At 34.3% G+C, this 16,513-nt stretch overlaps 1 pseudogene across 1 annotated transcript; it reads right to left on the minus strand.

The window, feature by feature from the left end:
- Positions 1-9,418: 9,418 nt before the first annotated feature.
- Positions 9,419-11,788, minus strand: LOC147409185 (uncharacterized; annotated as a pseudogene). The gene is made up of 6 exons (XR_015172893.1): positions 11,193-11,788; positions 10,931-11,023; positions 10,553-10,697; positions 10,159-10,268; positions 9,995-10,077; positions 9,419-9,672 (listed from the first exon to the last, which is right to left on the minus strand). The product of XR_015172893.1 is annotated as an uncharacterized LOC147409185 (transcript).
- Positions 11,789-16,513: the final 4,725 nt, after the last annotated feature.

Below are 16,513 nucleotides of genomic sequence, written 5' to 3' on the forward strand. Positions count from 1 at the left end.
TTAGAAGTTTTGGAATGGGATGATTTTTTGCCAAGATGATCCCCCTATCACAAAGATCATCCTCACAAAAAATCAGCCCATTCCAAACATTTTTGCCCATACAAGACCAAATGGTGTGTCGCAAAGGGGGTCGTAATAACGCCATCCTATATATATATATATATATATATATATATGGGTCCCGTTCAGCAACAAACATTTTGACAAACATTTTGGCAAAACATTTTTCAAAACATGGGTTAGAGGTTGTGGAATGGGCTGATTTTTGGTGATGATGATCTCTACGGTGAGGAGATCATCCTCACCAAAAATCAGCCCATTCCAAAACTTCTAGCCCTAGTTTACAAGTTGAAAAATCGTGAACCGTTCCTTTTTTGTAAACCATTTTTGATGGGGTTAGAAGTTTTGGAATGGGCTGATTTTTGGTGATGATGATCTCCTCACCGTAGAGATCATCCTCACCAAAAATCAGCCCATTCCAAAACCTCTAACCCATGTTTAGAAAAATGTTTTGCCAAAATGTTTGTCAAAATGTTTGTTGCTGAACATTTCCCCTATATATATATAGGGGACGGTTCAAGCAGCCCTAAAGTTTGCCAAGTTTGGTGCCAAACATTTTTCAAAATATGGGTTAGAAGCTTTGGAATGAGCTGATTTTTTGTGAGGATGATCTCTATGATGAGGAGATCATCATCACCAAAAATCAGCCTATTCCAAAACTTCTAACCCCATCACAAGTGATTTACTAAAATTGAACGGTCCACGATTCTTCAACTTGTAAACTAGGGTTAGAAGTTTTAAAATGAGCTGATTTTTTGTGAGGATCATCTCTTCACCGTAGAGATCATCCTCACAAAAAATCAGCCTATTCCAAAATTTCTAATCCCATCAAAAGTGATTTACAAAAAATGTTTGACACTAAACTTGGCAAACTTTAGGGCTGCTGAACCGCTTCCACATATATATATATATAGATATATATATATATATATATATATATATATATATATCTATATATATATATATATATATGGGGTCAGGTTCAAACGACAACCATTTCAACACACATATAGACAACGTGTTTTGTCTTATATGGGCAAAAATGTTTGGAATGGGCTGATTTTTTGTGAGGATGATCTCTGTGGTGAGGAGATCATCCTTGCCAAAAAACAGCTCATTATGAAACTTCTAGACCATCCAATTTTTGTTGAAAAATTATAGACCGTCCAATTTTTGTAGATCAATTTTGATGGGATTACAAGTTTTGGAATGGGATGATTTTTTGCCAGGATGATTCCCTCATCACAGAGATCATCCTCACAAAAAATCAGCCCATTCCAAACATTTTTGCCCATATAAGACAAACACGTTGTCTATATGTGTGTCGCAATGTGTGTTGCAGGAACCCGACCCATATATATATATATATATATATATATATATATATAGGATTAGGATTCGTATACACATAAAGCTACAACGTGTTTTGTCTTATATGAGCAAAAATATTTGGAATGGGCTGATTTTTTGTGAGGATGATGTCTATGGTGAGGAGATCATCCTTGTCAAAAATCAGCCCATTATGAAACTTCTAACCCCATGTTTACAAGTTAAAAAATTTTAGACCGTCTAATTTTTGTAAATCACTTTTGATGGGGTTAGAAGTTTTGGAATGAAATGATTTTTTGCAATGATGATCCCTTCACCACATAGATCATCCTCACAAAAAATCAGTCCATTCCGAACATTTTTAACCATATAAGACAAAAACGTTGTAGCTTTATGTGTCTACGGAACCCCCCCCACACCCACACCCACACCCACACCCACACCCACACATATATATATATATATATATATATATATATATATATTATATATATATATATATATATATATATATATATATATATATATAAAAGGAAATGTTTGGCACCCTATACTTTACCCTACGTGTTTTATCCTACATGGGTTAGACGTTTTGGAAGGAGCTGATTTTTTGATAAGATGATTTCTACGATTAGAAGTTCCTTCTCACCAAATTTCTAGTCCCATGTTTACAAGTTGAAAAATCGTGAACCATCCATTTTTTGTAAATCATTTTTTATGGGGTTAGAAGTTTTGGAATGGACTGATTTTTTGTGAGGATGATCTCCACACCAAAAATCAATCTGTTCCAAAACTTCTAACCCATGTAGGACAAAACACGTTTGGTAAAGCGTAGGGTGTCGAACGGGACCCATATATATATATATATATAATATATATATATATATATATATAGAAAATGTTCGGCACCTTACTATTTATCCTACATGTTTTGTCCTACATCAGTTAGAAATTTGGGAATGGACTAACTTTTGGTGAGGATGATCTTCTCACCATGGAGATCATCCTCACCAAAACACGTAAGGTAAATGTAGAGTAAATATTCATAATTAAACTTATGTGGAACTTATTTAATTACAAAATTGGGTCAAATCGTTCAAACAACTAGTTTGATCCAAATTTTAAAAATGAAAATGTTGAAGTAACATGAAAATGTGCGTCATGAGAGATATTTTTGACGAGGATGTTTGTTAGAATCATAGATGCTTTCATCAAGATCTATAGCAGGACTCTTTTAAAAACTGTGTCTCTGTACTATCTTCTATCAACTTCATCTTATTTCCAACCAAAATTGAAACTCAAAACTTATTATAAACTCAAAGACATGCAACTTATTGCTTTCAACCAAAATTGAAACTCAAAACTTATTATAAACTCAAAGACATGCAACTTATTGCTTTCATACTGAAATTTCGATTCAGAGATGATGGAGTCAAGTCACAAACGAGTTAACTCAGATTGATGCATAAGTGGGTGGGTGGGTGGGTGGGTGGCGTGGGGTGGAGTGGGGGCTGATGTTCGTGAATTACCCGACTCGGGGTAGCATCAACTTTGTTTCGTTTTCATGGTTTCTAGCTGTAACCAAAAAACTCTTTTAAAAATGACATTTTCTTTCCACGTGGCAACCATTTGTGGTACACGTGCCAATAACTTGTGATAGAAAGAGACGAAACCATATCCAATGCAAATCGTCTCCACCAGTTCCGAACCATTGGATGATCCTCGTATTCGTGATTGCGAATCTTTCTGTCCGGTCCTTGAGACGATGGTCTACCACGACTGACGGCACACTACGAAGAAATAACGTGATCTTCAAAAGTTAGTTAACGAATGGGACCTGAATTGGGCATGGTTTTGGAAGGAAAAAACTTTGAAGCGTTCCGACCTCTTCAAAATTTTGAAGAACGCTCTTCATTGAATTACACGTGGCCTTTCTATAGGCATTCCAAATTTTGACAGAAAATAGCGGCATGAAATAAATTTAAAATGCCACGTGTCTTATAACATGGAAGGTTCCTTCAAAATTTTGAAGTGGCCGGTCCGCATCAAAGTTGGACTTGTTTTGGAAGCCCTTTATTGGGATTTGGATCCTTCTTAGTAATCTCCCTTCCAATTCTTGAAAAATTCATGAATTTTTCATTTTTTTAATGAAAATATTATTCTCTGAATTATTAAATCATTCTAAATAATTCATAAATTTTAAATTTGAAAAGAATAAAACGTATTTTTTTCTTCGAATTTTATGTTTTTGATAAATTTTTATAAAACTTGATAGAAAAAAATAAAAAAAAAATGCTACTATAACTTGTTGTATATTATAAAGTGTAAATTTGTAAGTTATGACGTATAACACAAGTCGACTTTGAAGCTGCCATACCTTAAAATTTTGGAAGAATTCACCTTTTTAGGTGACAAATATCCATTTTATTTTTTTAAAAAAATAATGACATGCCCCTCTACATTTATTTGAGATTAGACCTTAATTTTTCAAATTGATGACTTGTTATGTGACTTTGGTTTTCTTTTAAAAATCGATGGAACAATAACCTCAATGTCTTCATTATCACTACCATCATTATTACCATCACCAATTTCATCATCACCATCACTATCATATGGCCGAATTTTTTATTTTCAAAATTTTGAAAAGAAACGGATAATACACATATAAAGCATATATCGCATATTTTTCATTTATCGAATTTTTTACTGGATTTTTGCCGTCCAAAATCAAATAGAACTCGAATTTTTCATGAATCAATTTTTTGCCGTATTCCAAATTGCTAACAAGGGATTGAATCGGTAGAGTACAAGGAATCACACTATTTTTTGCACTCCTCACCTAAAAATTTCACATCACACTCCATTTGATTGTACTTCAACAAAAATAGAAAATAAAAAGCTTGCACTCTATTTCTTTTTCCTTCATCTTCTTGTTCAACCATGCCTACAAAACTTATTACTTGTTCATAAATTTGTGCAAAAGGGATTTGATCGATTTTTTATCAGGTTTCTTAATAGATCAAGACGCATTTCCAATTTCATTAAAGAAAATCGTTTTAGCTCGATCAATTAATCAATAATATATAAATATCTTAAAATAAAGAGAACACAAATAGATTAAAGAAGATCAACAAGTAGGTTATCCTAATGAAGTTCAACTTGTAGGTTACAAGAGATTACAAAAAGGGACCAACTAGTTGCACACCACTAGTGATTGCTTTCATACCAACCTTTAAAAATATTTTTTTTTTTTATAACTTTCTAATTGTTCTTCATTATCAACAACATTAAGATTTAGGGTTATTCACCTTCTCGTAACTTCGTCTTCTTTGCATATGTAAATTCTAAACAAACTTGTTATATGATCAATTTCTTACAAAAAATTATTGAACCAACAATAATTTATTTGAGCATGTTTGAAGAAGAACAAAAATCAAGTAAAGGAGTTTAATATTTTTATCTTTAGTGCAATGAACTAAAGGGAGTGCGAAGGAAAAAATTTAGTGATGGAGAGCAATTGGTAGTGGGTGGTGTGCAACTAGATGGTCCCTTACAATATATATATATATAAAGAGGTAATTTTTTTTAAGATTGAGGTGCAACCAGCCACTAGTGGTGTGCAACTATTCGGTCCCATTTTATAAATATACCTTTATAATTACAACTAGTTCTTTCTTTTAAATTGAATTAATAGAAGTTAAAATCACACAATCTCACTTATAGCATCATTATTATGGGTGCTAATATCCAAAATTCCCTCGTGATCTGAGCTTTGTTGTTGTAAATTAATCTTGAATTGTGTGTTGATTGCATTGAGGTGTACTTGCACCAAAACTTACTTAAGTTAAATCACTGATTTTCCAATAAAAATCTTTCGAGATATAAAATTATGAACCTTATACCTTGCTCTTTAATAAATTAAGAGAAAATTACTTAAAGGGCCCTCTCGGAAAGGTATCTTTCTAAATAATCCCTAAGTTTTCAACGGTTTCTTGGTAGGACATTTAATAAACTTTTTCTTTCTAAATGGTCCATGGACCTCATCTCCCACATTTCTCATGATTGAATGACCTAATCGTTAGAACTCATCGTTTTCATCCAAAAATTAAATTTTTGATATCTCAATCGAGTTTCGGAGACTCCATTCCATTAGAAAGGATTTAAGAAAAAAAGAAGAAGCCATTTTTAAATGTTTTTTCACCTTTTTTTTCCTTAGTTTTTGGATGAAAATCGATCAAGAAAGATTCTTTTGGGTTGAAATCATCTAAGTAAGTTGTTATCTCAAGTTTTAGTCAATCTTTACATATATTTTAGTCGGAAAAACTCGAAAATTGAAAATGGTTGGATTTTGCCAGTGTTGAGTTCACCAATTTTTATTTAAAAAGTGATGAACTCGACAATAATTAAAAAGTATCATGTTCGATAGTAAATAAAAAGTGGTGAACTCAACAGTAAATAGTGATGGGTTCGATAATAAAATTTTTGAACTTGACACTAAATAAAAAGGCGTTGAGTTCGACAGTAAAATTTGTGAAATTGACAGTACAAGGGATCATTTAGAAAGAAATCCTTCCACGAGGGTCCTTTAAGTAATTTTCCCATAAATTAATGGTCTTCTGCTTCGGACAACAATTCCTAACAAAATTGGTGTTATTATTGTGCATGTTTTACAACGACCACTAATTTTAAGGGATTGCTTTATAACTAGTGATTGAATACTTCTCATTGGACTAGTATGATGAGCTTCCCAGCCCTAACCATTTTCATTGGTATGAAGTTCTTGTGTCTTTGGGCATGTATACTAACACCTAGAGGCTTGATGCACCACGTGAAAATTGAAAATTTCAATGAGTCTAGGCCCATGAATTTTAGAAATCGAATTTTGACGGTCTAGGGTTGTTGAAATTTTTTATGTTCCCCAGATTCGATAAAACTATCGAATTTCTCATATCTCTCATTAATTTGACGATTTCAACCAGTCAAAAGAAAAGAAAAAAAAAGATTCGACAATGAAGAATTTGACACCTTAGACCATCAAATATGTTTCCGTGGGTTAGTGGTTGAAAATTAGCCCCCCACTCCCTCCACCCACCATCTTCATCATCAAAATTAACCTTATTCCAAACAAATCATATTCTTCCATTCAATTTTTTGTTATTAAAAAATCTCTATAAATATATAAATTCTTAGAATAATTTATTTATATATGAAAAATACTCACACTGATATCTAAGCAATTGATTAAATCAATACAATGAGTTTTCAAAAAATGGCTGATCGGTCGAGTTGAATTAGTTTTTTGATGAGTCATCAAGGTAGGCAATTCACAATGAGAAAAGGCGCAAGCCTTACTCCTCAAGTTGTTGAGATTTTAAAATCATGGACTTTACAGTAAGTATCTAATTAATATATCTATCTACTTAGAATATTGAATATTGATTTAAACCAAGCAATTACAGACTCCATTTGTTGGGCTACTTGCTTTTTCAGTATAACTTTTAGGGAATTTGTTTTATTTTTATACATATCACAATATATATAGTTAAAATACCATGGTCCATTGATCAGTGTATTAGGCTGAACTAAGTGTGTGAATTTGGTATTTTCTAGAGGTGGGCATCAAAAGTACTTATGTATTAATTATAAAACGGCGAATCATCATCTCATCTGGAGCTAGTATCAAACTCGTTCTCGATCCCAAGGGGTTGGCCTAGTGGGAAGTCAAGTCTTGATAAGTATTCGAAACCCCACAAAGCAATGAATTCCTTGGGGGACTCTCCAAGGTCGGGTTGACCCTCAATTCAACCAATTGCATGTAGGATTTTCCGAGGGGACGGTGCGTGAGACCGTGGGATTAGTCTCACCGAATGGTGGGGAAATATATATATATTAATGCTAAAAGCCAATTAATGATAATAAATGGCATTAGTTCACGTATCTCTCTACTTGTCAACCGTTTTGAAAGCTCCCACACCTAATAATTTGTTATTTTCTCTTCCTTTTAAATTAGCTTTTGACTTTGGGAAGAGCTTCCATTCAAACTCTATTTCAATTTCACACACCTTCACCATCTCAACTCGTTGATTTTTCTTCCTTTTTTTCCTTCTTCTTCTTCTTCTTCTTCTTCTTTGTGTTGGCACATCTGATGCCGACAAGACTGAAAGGGCATGAACCTTTGATTTTGTGGCTATCAACAATTGTTCCACATCTGGGGTGGGTGATCACATCTGGGGGTGATTTTTCATGGCCATGACCCATATCCTTGCTCCACTGTCATCCATTAACTACAACTCTATAACTGACAATAAATCATCATGCTTTTAAACTATCTACTCATTTCCATATGTACGTGGGGCTGTCAATGGTTCCATGTCCTAATCATTTGTATACTTTCCTTAGATTTTTTTTAGCCTACATTTCGCTCTCTCATTCATTGTTAACGATTGATGTCAGTCATGCCGTGTGCTGATTAACTGTTTATGCAAATTGTTATTATAGATGCGGTTTTTTGGGTCTTCTATAATTAATGAAGTGATATCGGTTGGTTAGTTGGTTGGTTGGAGTTTCTCTGCAGCTTATCCAAAACTTTTTTTGCTGACATACTCTCTCAAGTCATCAAGCATTCATGACCATTATACATGATTGTTGATGTCTCATTCTATCTCAACTATTAGTGGTTGGCTTCGGGAATATTATAGCCCCAACCATTTCTCTCTATGAAGGACACTAAAATGAAATGTATGATCAAGATTCATGCTACGAGGTATCGAGGTTTTTACATGAATTGCCAAACTGATGTGATCCTCCTTCTTTATTTGGTCTTCGGAATAGTCCCCATCATCATCATTATACCTTGCCCTACTTAATTGGGAAAGCCATGTCCAATGTCCAAGTCTATGGTCCATTTACAAATTCGGTTTCAATCTCATTCATCCCTGTGTGAGTATATGTAACCTGACCCAATAATAAAATGGTGGCCTGGTGTCATGGGGCCTATTGGGTAATGCCGGTCGTGTTAATCCTTTTGGACAGTACTAAAAGTGATTTTGACTAAATTGGAAGAGTTAGAGGGGTTGTAAAGGCCCATTGGAATTAAAAAGCATTCAGGATTTATCCACTTTGGATTGGAATGAACATTGAACCTTGTTAGAAGGTGAAGTTGTATGTGGAGTTGCATTGGAGTATTGACAGTTGGTAGACTATACTATATTGAACTCCACAGTTTGGTTGTCTGCGGATGTTTGAGTTAGAGTCAAAAATCATCATAGGATACCAAACACAGAATGTCAACATCTATCACCATAGTGTAGCTTGGAGGGTGCAGTCGGCCTACGCCACCTATGCAGTCTGGGCATAGGAGAGAACTACCTATGTGGGGTGTTAGGGTTACGAAAAAGAACAATTATGTAATATTTTCTCAAGGATTTTCTACTTTTGGGGGGTGGGGTTCTACACTTAGGGTGATGGGCATGTTTTTCTCTACTACTCTCGGATTTATAAATAGAGATCTCTAAGGCTATAAAACTCAAAAAAAATAATGATTATTCATGATCTAATCTGTGGACGTAGACACACTACCAAACCACATAAATCCTTGTGTTTTTATGTGCAATCTTTGTTCTTTTTGTTGCTTCGGTATTCTCAATGGGCATGTCACTATGTGAAAAAAGCCCATATTTGACGGCCTTAGCCCCGTCAAATTTTGAGAAATTTGACGGACCCTCCCATCAAATATGCCCGTCAAATATTCTCTTGTAGAATTTTTTTTTTTGACGGCCCTGGACTATCAAATTATTGGAGAATGGGCTTTAAAAAAAAAAAAAAAATTCATATAATATGACCGTCGAATTTTGAGGTTTAACAAACAATAGCATGGTCCTCTAATTCACCAATCACGAAATAATAATAAAAAAAATCAAAAGAATAAAAAACAAAAGAAAAATCATAGAATAAGAATATGATGGGCATCCATATTGACTAAAGAACAAAAAAGAGAAAACTGAATCAATATTCATGATCAATATTCATGAATTAATATTTTGAAATTGAAATAGACCCAACTTTACATTAAATCGAAGAAAATTCAGCAGAACCAGATCCTTGATTTACTTCATTCTTGTATGCATCAGCTCTCTTCCTCAGCTCCTCCATAATGGGATTCTCTGGATTGATCACCATTGTCTTCTTGCTTGATATGTACCCAGCCATGCTCGAGTCCCTCAGAGCTGTGCCTTCATTGTCCTCTCCATGTTAGCTATCCACCCATACTCTCCATGTTAGCTGTTCACAGGACCCAATAAAATATAAAGATGCAAAAAGACACCAAAATAGGATCTCAAGCAATACAAACACCAAGGTACCCCACCTGTTTGATTGAAACAAAGTTTGCAATAACAATTTTGTGCCATTAACCAGCAGCAAATAAAATTTGTTTTCCAAGTTAGTTTATCAAATGAAATCCTGAATAACGAGTTAAGCAATAATAAACCTATCGAAAGAAGAACAATAAAAACAATAATAAAGAAGAAGAAGAAGAACGAAATGATATATGTATATATACGAGGTTGTTTGCAGGTGAACGCCAATATAATCCATAACTTACAATAAAAACAAGGTTCACATCATCACTTGCAGCAGCAACATAGTCCCGTAACTGAACCAACTTGTCCAAACTATAAGAGAGGCCTGAAATGCCAGCAAGATAGTTTCTTATCTCTACTGCTACTAAATAAAACAGAAAGAGTTGCAGAATTATCAAATGTTCACCTATTTTACGAGAGTTGACAGGTAAATGTCGAGTTATTGGGTTCTTAATCACACGCAAAAGTTTTCACGCTTGCTACTGGCACTTATACTCAGCTTTTGGAGCACCTGCACTGTGATGATTATTAAGAAAGAGACATTATTGGCATTATACAGACATTTTACACTTATAAAAAAAAATGAAGGAAAATATTGAATAGCCAAGTCCCAAAATTTTCTCCACAAATGCTGTGAAATGACAAAATCAATCATCCCTGTTATATATTGCCCAGATTTATTTTCAGGGGTACAAAAAGGGGTTACCCTATTCACTAATTGGATGATTAAGTGTAACACAACCTCATTTCCAAGTATCAAAACATTCCAACGAGCAATGGATGTAAATTAATAAACTTACACATAATGCCACAAAACCTCTTAAACGTTCTTGGCATTCGAACATGTGGTTTAACTTCAAAGAGAACCCCTTTCTCGATTCTAACGTAAAGGGCTTGTAATCTCCCTGCCTTATTAAGTGGGCTATCTAATATCGCGAGGAGAGCCTGCAAACATAAACACTTACAATCATGATTCATGCAAAACCAATTCTATACTATAAAAACTTAGCAAAGGGCTTAGCTACTAGGATTTGGAATTCAATATTTTGAGTAATTAAGGGTCTGTTTGGATAGACAAATTTGAATATTAAGTTTTCACGATAGAATTAAAAGCCAAAAAACATTTTCCCAAAATCAGGAAAAGTGAAAACACCACCAAAACTAAGAAATTCACCAACCTGGTGAACAATGTAGGGCCTATAATCATTAGGGTTTTGATTATATTTCTGAAGGAAATTAGCGTGATCATCCGAATTCAAAATCTGGTAGGTCTGAACACAAAAACAATAAAAGAAAGAACAATTTAAGTTGAAGAGTCTTAAAGAAGAAACCCAATTAAAATCTCACGCGTACAATTAGTAGCTCAACAGAGAGAAGTAAAAGACAAAAAAAAGAAATCCTAAAGTTGATGAGAGTTGCAGAAGCAAGAGAAAACCTTACTATTTTGAGCAGTGGTGGCACTGGGTCATGTATTGTTTGTGTCATCTTAAGATAAGGATATTCTGGAATTTTACCCCACCCATTTAATGATCATGTCAAACCCTTATACCCTAACCCGACTACAAGTAACAAATGACACAACTCAATCCACATAACCCATTTGATAAACAGATTGGGTTGTGTCGTATTCAGGTTGAGAAATAAATGAAGAGTGCTCACTGAAAGCAAGCTGACAATGAGAAACATCTAAATCTCATAAAAGAATATTGTTTTTTATTTGATAGATAAATCACATAAAATATTTTTAAGGTCTCCAACATAGTTTCCAGTAATTAAAAAAAGCTGTAAGAGCCAAAATATGACATTCAAGGACGCAAAATTTATAGAAAGATAAAATCCATGCATAATTATCAGAAATTTGAAGAACTGAAGTGTAAGATAGTGCTAAAAGATGTGGGAGCACACATTTGTATTAATTCTTGCATTAAATTTGTCATTTGCATCTAAAGCAGTAAAAACAGGATTACGGTAAAAATAGTAATTGTAATTGATGCCCATCTCTAGGGTATAGCCATTGTGATGCAACTTAAGACAAGAACTTACCTATGCCCTCTGATGGAGTTATAGGGAAGTCAGACAGCACACCATCAACAGAGAAGTTATCACTATCAACAAATGATAGATACTCAACTATTGGATCATTACTGTAATTGTAGCTAAAGAGTACATCATTTGAAAAATCTGAAGCAAAAACTTCAAGCTCTTCCCTGAAGTCTAAATAGCAGTCTAGGAGTCAACATATTTGATTTGAAGTTGTTGAAGCACAAGAAAGGTAAAGTATTCAGTTGGAATGGATACATATAAATTGACTTAATTGTTTTATCAAATTGAGGTACCAACAAGTCAACCTAAATATCAAAGTTGCAACAAGGACTCAAAATGTGATAGTGGCATGCATACCTCTTACAAGATGATTCTTGTTTATATGAGAAAAGCAATCTGCAATAACAGTGAGACGTCAGTATCATATAATTATAATTGTGAGTACTATTGAATTTTCTGCATATATGTATTACCATGTTACTCCTTTTTAGCCTTGTCAAACTGCTGATGTCAATACAATAATTTTACAAATCCTACATGAAGAAAGGTTTTTTGGATATAGATCTTGGGAGATAAAATACTCCATTGAAGGATTAGAGACAATATAAATGATGTGCAGGTTTGAGCTTATTCTTGTTATTGTTTAACCCAGATCTGGGACATCAACACAAACATATTAAGCTTCTTGGGAGATAAATTACAAGTTTCAATTAGAGAAAAGCAAATGTCCTAGGGACTTCCATGACTAGATTTTTCTAAAGGGGGACTCTAGGAGAACTTACTAAATGTCTAAAATCAAAGAAGAACAATCTTTGGTTTCAAGCCAAAGTGGCACCTCTTTCATTATTAGAAAGACATACAGAAATTCTTCATAAGCATGCAAATAAGTCTATCTCATTTTTGTGATAATCAGCCAAATCGATAGTTTGAATCATACAATCAAATTAGCTTTCTCTCTAGGAACCTTTTCTAAACACTTAATTCTAAAACAACTTTACTTTTGTAAAATCCCAAGGCGATATATATATATATATAAATAATAAACAAATCATCTAATATAAAATGATAGGAGTTACTGAAAATTATCTGAAATGTTAATATGCCAAAAATAACTAGAGAAGTATCAAATAACCAACCTTCTCTGACACAGCAAATGCAGCCTGCACAGGAGTCATCCCTTGAAATGGAAGTAGAGCTGTCGTGAGCTCCCAAAGCTATACACATCGACTTTCCTTGTATAATTAGGAATTCGAGAATCAGAGAGTGCAAAATTGGCTAAGATACTCAAAAGCAACATTGATGAATATTTTTAGTCCAGTTAATGAAGACTTTTAGCTAAATAATTTTACTAATGAACAATAACTTCTGACAAGGCAATACTCATGGTTCACAACGTTACATGACAAAAAGGACTTGTGCTTGCAGAATATGTAATGAGATCAGAGGAAATGAAAGTTGTTATTTGTTCTATAATTAATAGTTTCTGTTATTTTAAAATTTATCTAAATGTTGAGTTGGTATGGTATATATAAAGAAATAATATGAGTTCTAGCTCTTTGCCGCCATACTTCCCTTGATTTTCTAATGTGGGTCTCACATGAAATCAAATGTTTTTCACTTTTTTCAGAGAGAATCCACACTCCATTAGGGAGAGAAAAAAGAGACCTCATTTTAGACCTTATCAGCCCTTCTCTAGGAAGGTAGATATCTCAGTAGTTGAGTACCAGACCAAACCAAGCTGTCCCAACTCTCATGTACTTTCCTAAACTAGCATCAAAATATCTTGTTCATAACTATTATGATATTTTACGATCTTTATGATTTAAGATTTGCCATAAATCCATGACGTTGTGGGTCATTATTTGAGGAGAATATTTTCCATGGCGGCAGTTCCTTGGTCTACATCTCCCAAAGGGCCAAAACAGTCATACCTGACTTAGAACTTTAGCCAACTAAGATGTGGGACCCAATCAAAGACGCACATGGCAGAGCAAGGCCCAAAACAAAGGGCCCAATCAAAATCTCACAAGGTCCCAGAAAAGGGCCCAGGGGCTGCTATGTATGAGCTGGGTACCATTGGCACTGCCCCATGGTCCCACAATCAATCCTAACATATTGAGTAGAAAAACCTTGGCCTGACCAAGATTAATTTCACTTTTATCAAATTCGTTAACTAACAAGAAACACACATCATGCAGCAACGTTACTAAAATTCGTTCCAATTGACCAAAACCAGTAAAAAAAAATGATCCACTCAATCGGGGACACGTTTACCCATGTTGAAGTTATTTCTTCTTAGGTCTTTCCATTGAAGACCAAGGTCAAGGGCATGTCATCTGTTGAAAACAGGTTCAGCATTTCATTTTCTCAGAAATGAAAAAAAAAAAAAAAAATCTAAGAGGAAGAAGAACTTATTTTGAACATTGGCAAGAATCTGGCTAAATTCCGGCAAGCAGGGAAAATGAATCTAACTGCATCCTTATAGTAGACTAAGCAGAAAAAATGAATGTTAACTGAAGTTATAAATGAAGAAATAACATAGTGTCACCAAACACAAGTCGAAGTTCAAAATACAACCTAGTCTCATCAATAATCAATTGACTAAAGGATATAAATATATGATTGGAAGATAGCAAGCATGTTAACTGTAGTGATTCAGAGGTCAAATGGGAAAAATAATGGAAAAGAAGTGAACCAAAAACTGTACCCTTATGAGGAGAATAGCGACATCTGCTTGAGAATATCAATGGACTGGCTCCCGCACTCAGTGCAATGCACATTGTGACTAATGTTTCTAGTCAGAGCTTCCACAACTTGTACCCCTTCTTCACTGAGTGGTCACCATTCTCCATTGTGAAATATTTACACAAGTCCACAAAAGACTACAAACAAAATATAAGAAAAATAGAAAATAGACTAATTTCTTCTTCTATTATGTCGGTAGAATATCAGAACCTTAAACAAAGTTTTCTGAAATACAAATTATTGTGATGTTTCAGAATGCAACTGAAATCAGATATATTGCTAATAACATCAGTAGGAAAAAAATCAGAACTCAGGTTTTCTACTGGTTAAAATGTTTAGAAGGTAAGAGACACATTTGGAGACACCTTTAAAATTAACCGATTCAAACAACCAAACAAGCCATAAATGTGAAAGGTAAGAGACACATTTGCAGAAAAATGAAGTTTTTTAGGATGATAGCCTTGGTTCCAATTTGATTTGGAGAAAAGACGGCAATTGAAAACAAGTGAAGCCAGACAACATGAGATAACAAGGAAAAATCACTCTCTCTCCACTTGATTTACTGGAAATTGAGATAAAAAAGAACAAAATGAGCACACAAAAAAACAAATAAAAAGCGAGGAAATGTCGTCTTCAGGAGTTCAGATCCTTTCAAAAAGAGACAAAACAGTGAAAAATCACTTATCAAGTAACAGATCGTCAAAAATATCACTAAGAACAGCAAGAACAACTCAATGCACAAACAAATCCTAGAAAAAAACAACTAAAACAAAGCAAATTAACAAAATTTCCTTTTTTCCAACTCGATTCACACAAAAACCAAATAAAAACATCAAATGCAACCAAATCACCAACTTATCTACAGATCGATCAACAAAACTCACCAAACCAAAAGAAAATCAAACGACCTAGCGCCTGGTACACGGTCGATTCACAGTAGAAGCATTAACAGAAACAACCAGATCAAAATAGACAAATAGATCACAAATGGAGAAATCGAGCGATTGAGCGATGACATCGATCCATACTCCAGAGATGAGATCGATCTAGAGATGAGATCGAGGGAGACAGGGAGAGAAATCTATCAACAATGAGAAAGTAATGGAGAGGTCGATCGATTGAGTGTGTGTGAGAGAGAGAGAGAGAAACAGTGAGAGAGAGAGGCAGAGAGTGAGAAGTCGATCGATCGACTGAGAGAGAGACGGAGAGAAATAGTAAGAGAGGCAGAGAGAAAGAGAGAGGTAGAGAGTGAGTGTGATGGACCGAAAACGTGGTCCACAGGCCGCGGAATTTCGGGTTTAAAATTCGACGGGCCATGCCCAACAAAATTTTTTAGAAAAAATTGGGATTTTCACGTAGTGTGTGCAAGCCCTAATTTGGTAAGTGTGTACTAAAAAATATCTGCTACTGAGTCTAAGAGAAAATAGCAACTTCGAGACTGAAGCAAAAAAAATCCTAGTCAGAAATGGGATAATTAATAAAGTTTGGGCGAGGCCTACCCACACACGCACACTGACAAAGGTGGTCAGCTTGAACTGGCATGCTGACACTACTCTGCTAGAGTGATTAAATTAATGAAGTGGTTAATCTGCCTAGGAAATGAGGTAAATTAAGCTAGTCATGTGAACGGACAAAAGGATGCCTACTTATGTCATATATATATATATATATATAGGAAGACTTCGAAGGATGGAAACGTATGTCTATTTAGTCTTGTGTCAATATTCATAAACATAATATTGATCAAAAAAATTCATTATACATCAAAATTTGTTAAAATACTATAAATATGAGTTAATTTGAAAGCAAAGGATTGCTATTCTCACATCTTGAGGCCTAAACTTTTTCGGATATTCAACTGACTTGATGATCATACTGGTTTGGGCTGTAACCACAGACGAAGCAAAGAATTTCCAAATCTAATTCTAGAAGATTAGATTAAGAAAGCTACATAAACTAAAAGCTACAGCAAA

Source organism: Akebia trifoliata, chromosome 2, assembly GCF_017979445.1.
Source record: "Akebia trifoliata isolate Shusen 1 chromosome 2, ASM1797944v1, whole genome shotgun sequence".
In the NCBI taxonomy this organism is placed as follows: domain Eukaryota; kingdom Viridiplantae; phylum Streptophyta; class Magnoliopsida; order Ranunculales; family Lardizabalaceae; genus Akebia; species Akebia trifoliata.